Consider the following 5,842-nt stretch of genomic DNA (forward strand, 5'->3'; position numbering starts at 1 on the left):
AAAAAAACGAAGTCCAGATGACATGATTCAACCTTTTTTGTTGTTATATACCTGGATGACTGAGAAAACAAACTTTGTGCTAAAGAGATGTGTTTTCAGAGTAGTCTTGAATAGAGAAAGAGAAGTGGTGTTTCGTAAGTCAGGGATTAGAGAGTTCCAGAGATGAGGGGCAGAGCAGTTGAAGGCCCTGCTCCCCATGGTGGAGAGGCAGGCAGAGGGTACATGGAGGTGTAGTGAAGAGGAGGATCTGAAGATGTGTAAGAGGTCAGATAGGTAAGGAGGGGCAAGGTTGTGGATAGCTTTGAAAGTGAGAAGAAGAATTTTGAAGACAATGCGTGATTTAACCGGGAGCCAGTGGAGCTGCTGCAGGACAGGAGTGATGTGGTTATAGGAGGAGGTTTGAGTTATGACACAGGCAGCTGAGTTCTGGAGCAATTGTAGCTTCTGGAGAGATTTGTTGGGGAGGCCATAAAGAAGGGAGTTGCAGTAGTCAATCCGAGAAGCCACAAGACTGTGCTCAAGGATGGCTGTGGAGTGGGGTGTGAGAGAAGGGCGGAGACAGTTAATATTTTGGAGATGGAAATAGGCAGACCGAGTAACATTGTTGATATGTGAAGTGAAGGAGAGAGTGGTGTCGAGGATGACACAAAGACTCTTGACCTGAGGCGAGGGGGATAGCAGAGATTTGTTAAGGGGGATGAGAAGATGTTCTGATTTTGACATAGAGTTTTTGGTACAGACAAGAATGATTTCTGTTTTGTCACTGTTTAGTTGTAGGAAATTGTTAGAAAACCAATGGTTTAGCTCGTTGAGACAGTCGGTCAGGATGGAGGGTGGGTGGAGTTTGGTTTTGTTGACAAGTAGAGCTGTGTGTCATCAGCATAACAGTGAAAATGGACACCAAATTTGCGGAAGATGTGACCTAGAGGAAAGAGGTAAATGATGAAGAGGAGGGATCTGAGGACAGAGCCTTGGGGGGACACCCATGGAGACGGGGGAAGACTGGGAACGAAAGGATTTAAGCTGAATGAATTGAGTGTGGTCAGAGAGATAAGATTTGAACCAGTCTAACGGAGTACCTGAGATGCCAATGGAGGTTAGTCTGTTGAAGAGGATAGAATGACAGATTGTGTCGAAGGCAGAACTTAGATCCAGTAGAATGAGGATAGACAGAAGAGCAGAGTCAGCAGCAAAAAGAAGGTCATTAGTTATTTTTATTAGAGCTGTTTCGGTGCTATGGTGGGGGCGAAAACCAGATTGAAACTCTTCATAAATGTTATTGTTGGATAGGTGAGAGTGAAGTTGACTAGCAACGGCTTTTTCAAGAACCTTGGAAATAAAGGGCAGATTAGAGATTGGACAAAGATTACTGAAGTTGGTAAAGTCAAGACCTGGTTTCTTGATGATGGGGCTGATGGAAGCAGATTTGAAAGCTGTGGGAAAAAATGCCAGAGGTTAGGGAGGAGTGGATGATGTTAGTGATGATGGGGAGCAGAGACGGGAGACAGGATTTAACAAGAACTGTAGGAAATGGATCAAGCTGACAGGATGAGGACTAAAGCCCCCAGTATACTGCCGCGTACATCCATATGTAGAGGTACGCACATACGTACGCAGAGGTACGAGCATACCCCCCAGGGCATGTCCGTGCAAAGCTCAATTTTTACGACCGCATCCGCGTATGCGGTGTCGCACAATAAACTGCCCGGTGCCGGACTGTTTTGTATGCAACACCAATGTATTAAATTTCCCTTCTTCATCCCTGATCTGGTTTAATGGCCTTTTCTTTTGTTTCTTTTGCCAAAAGGCAAGTGATCTCTTCCTCCTCGTACGTTGACGCCATGACTGAAATGGTGAGAAATGAAGGAATTTGTCATGATCGAATTAAAATCGGGTCCAGCGTGGCTGCAGGAGGGTCTGGAGATTTGCTGGTGGGCTGGTCTGATGTGTGGGCTGCAGGGCCAGCGCTCCCTGGTTTTTAATTTTTTTAAAGGACTTTTATTAACAACATATAAACACAGAACACCGCTGCGGCTGTTGTGGCTGACAGCTATAGTTTTTTTTTCCGACCTGTCAGTCAATCCAGTAGTCGTGTCAGCAAATGACCAATCGACAACTTCAATTTGTCCGAAGGGAAGCTCCCCTTGTCTGCGGAGCTGACTGCAGCTGGTCAGAGTGGACACTCGAGTATGAAGTCTCAACCCTCTAAGGACAGTGCACGTCGAGTCTGTGCGGAAAAACGTTTGCGCGAGTATACTGGAGCCTTCTTTCTTCATGTGGCAGTGACAGACAAATGGGGAGAAAAGAAACACAAACTGACGGATCTAAAAGTATAATGTTTTACGCAACAGAGGCTATATCAATATAAATTGTATTATCAATATTTTTAAAAATCTTAATGTATCGCCTGATCCGATGCCCTGTTTCTTTCAGAGCCATGCTTTTTCTATCTTTTTGTTGTGCCCTGGAATCACTTCACCACTTGCTCTTGTCAAGGGCAGACACTTTTTCCCCTCCTCCACTTTGCTTTGCTCTGTCCTGTCTGTGAAACTGCTTCAGATCCTCTCTCTACATATCTTCTGAACCGTAATTTTTGCTATGGATCTGGTCAGCTGGTCTCTCAACACCATTGATAAAATTTTATCAACGAGAAGACAAGCTTCAGGCGAGCCAACTTGCCCTGATGACACGCACGCAGCTGGATTTGTCATTGATTCCTGGGGCGTTTGGAAGGTGATGTGTCTATCTCTGCTGTCCATCGAGGATGTTGAAGATGCATATATATTTGGATTTATGATAACAGGTTTCCTGCTTTTAGGGCAGCACGGTGGCGCAACTGGTAGAGCTGCTGCCTCTCAGCGAGCAGGTCCTTGGTTCAAACCCCGGTCCAGGGTCCTTTCTGGGTGGAGTTTGCATGTTCTCTCCGTGCATGCGTGGGTTTTCTCCGGGTGCTCCGGTTTCCTCCCACAGACCAAAAACATGCACGTTAGGCTGATTGGTAACTCTAAATTGTCCCTAGGTGAGAATGAGAGTGAATGGTTGTTTGTCTCTATGTGGCCCTGTGATGGTCTTGCGACCCGTCCAGGGTGTACCCCGCCCCTCGCACAGCGATTGCTGGACATGGGCACCAGCGACCCCCGTGACCCAAAATGGAATAAGCGGGTAAAGATAATGGATGGATGGATGGTTTCCTGCTTTTTGGAATTGACTGGTTCCTGGTTTATCAACATACAAGAAAGTCGTCTGCAACAAATTTGGCCCTGGTCAGGCTGCCTGCCTTATGTGATTGCTTGCTCCGTGCCTTGAGCACCCAGACTCAATTGCTTTACGAATTGAACCGCAAATTGGATGTGATTTGTGAGAATCGCAGGCCACATGCAGCCCCTAGGATTCGCTGGCAGGATGGATCAGATCTCAGGTAATACGCTCAGGCATGGACCAGTGGTGTGTCCACTTAATTTGGTCATTTGGGATTCGTGAGGACCAGCAAAGACTCAAGGATTAATGAATCAATCAAGTTCTGCCTGTCCCCAAAACCAACGGTTTTTATCTGAATTCGGCTCCCCGGCTAGCCGTGACTGACCACCTTATCTCAGTTCACGTGGAGGCCCTGTAACTCAACACTCTGCCCCCTCCCCTCCCACTGAGGAAGTTTGCGGACCTATCAGAGGGACCCGGCTGAATAGACGTGTCATCATTTCAGGACTCTTGGAGTCTCTCTGGAGTCTCTCTCGGCACCCTCAAGTGTGTTTATGGATCTCACCAGAGAGAACTGACTGATTGTCAGAACTCCTACAGTGCCTCTGGAGTGTCCTTGGACACGCTCACTGCCCTTGTCATCTCCCCTCCCCTGCGTAATGTTTGTGTCACTATGTGCCTATGTTCTGGGTGTTTTTTTCAATCTCAGGCTTTCTCTGCTTGGCCAGGGAGTGAGAGTTTGATAGGAATTTTCTTTTGCCTCCAAATCCTATACATATGTCACTTTCATTACTTTTTGTCTGTCCAAACGGGTCTCACTTGTAAATGAGTCTTGGAGGCTTATTGTGATTTATCTGTGTAAATAAAGGTTGAATGAATGAAAACTGGAATAAAAAAAGATGTTTATATGATTAAATAGTGTAGCAACAGAAATGTTTGGATTACCTGTATGTGAATTTAAAATATGTCAAGTATAACTGTTAAGAACTTTTGTGAAATAGACATAAGGAAAAAACAAGTTGGTCAGAAACAAACTAACTCTGTTCTTTGTTTCTTTTTAAAGACCTTGTGAAAAACTTTGACCAGTGTCACGGAGCGCTGCAGCTCATCATCAGATACGTTCCCTCGTGAGTCCTTTACCTTTCTTGTTTGTGTTGTCTTCACATGTCTGAGTTTAGCATGTAGTACTTTTTCAGCATTTCTATTTGGCAATTTTATGAACATTGTTAGGTTATACAGGGACAATTGGATGGAAGAATGGAAAAAAAAAGCCTTGAAATGTGTCACAAACTGTAGAAAACTGATTAAATGTGAACAAGTGTTTATGGGAACAGGTTGAGGTCTTTAATGATGCTCTACAGAAATGACTTTTTCAATGCAAACAATTTTCTGTTGAGTTTGTATTCCTTTAACGTTACACAGCTGTTTGTTTTCTTATCAGTTAGGAGTGTAACAGTATGCTCAAATCACATTTTGGTTCGATTCCAAGGAGGGCTCGGTTCGGTTCATTTTCGCTACAGAAAAGGCCAAAATGAAGACTTACAAAATTATTATTTTGAAAATATGCCAAGAAACAATACATTTATATAAAAATAAATAAAAGCGACCCATTTGGATGACATTTTAAATAAATGGCACTCTTTACAATAAATAAACTATACTAACAATAATGAAAAAAGGAAGACTCAGCTGCTATCTCTGTCCCAGACTGGAAATAAAACACCAAGAGGTAAAAAAAATGAGTTAATAAGATTATAATTTTAAATTTAAAAAAGTTAATTAGATAATAATAAATGGTAAATGGACTGTACTTATATAGCGCTTTTCTATCTTATTTCAAGATACTCAAAACTCTTTACAACAATCTGTGCCTCATTTACCCATTCATACAGCTCTATACTAGATCTCTACAAAGCTAATTAAACAAATCATTCTAAAGAGACTAATCAGAGCTTTATCACATTCATACACTGATGGGACACACATCAGAGGCTATGAGGGGTTCAGTGTCTTGCCCATGGACACTTCGGCATGTGACTGCTGGTGGAGTCGAACCCCCAACTCTTGCATTGGAGGACGACTGCTCTAACCACTCACCCACAGCCGCCCACAATAATAAAAGAACAATACCTCTTCTTGAACGGTTGTTATGAGGTGGTTTAATCTCTTGGTCATCCTCATCAGGGCAGGGCTTTAATCTGGTCCAGGGCTTGTTGACAATATCAGTTTTAGCTTTTTCATAAAGTGCTGCTACAACTGTTTGGCTGAAGTGTTGACGTTAGGGCTGCAACTAATGATTATTTCAATAATCGATTCATCGGCCGATTATTTTTTCGATTAATCGATGAATCGGCAAAAAAAAAAAAAAAGTTTTAATTTCCACCCCTTTATTCCAAAATTGAACATTTGACTGACATAGCAATTCACACAAAAACAGGTTGCTATTTGACTATTGTGTTAGTAAAATATTGATTAATAAAAAATAAAAGTTTGTCAAATAGCTTAAAAAAATAAATGTACACAAAAATATATACAAATGTGTCTTTATACCTGCACAATATGTAGCTACTTTGTAAAATGTGTCATTGAGGAAAGAGTGTAACCTGGATTAAAAGTGTGGATTATTGTAACCTGGATTAAAAGT

At 42.6% G+C, this 5,842-nt stretch overlaps 1 long non-coding RNA gene across 1 annotated transcript in view; it reads left to right on the plus strand.

Moving 5' to 3' along the window:
* The window catches only part of LOC119422012, an 8,891-nt gene extending 4,566 nt beyond the window's left edge, over positions 1-4,325 (plus strand). The window contains exon 3 of the long non-coding RNA XR_005187390.1: positions 4,262-4,325. This is a non-coding gene — a long non-coding RNA (uncharacterized LOC119422012). The remainder of the gene's footprint in view (positions 1-4,261) is intronic.
* The last annotated feature ends 1,517 nt before the right edge of the window (positions 4,326-5,842 follow it).

The sequence above is a fragment of the Nematolebias whitei genome, chromosome 15, assembly GCF_014905685.2.
Source record: "Nematolebias whitei isolate Nwh7 chromosome 15, NemWhi1, whole genome shotgun sequence".
Lineage (NCBI taxonomy): Eukaryota > Metazoa > Chordata > Actinopteri > Cyprinodontiformes > Rivulidae > Nematolebias > Nematolebias whitei.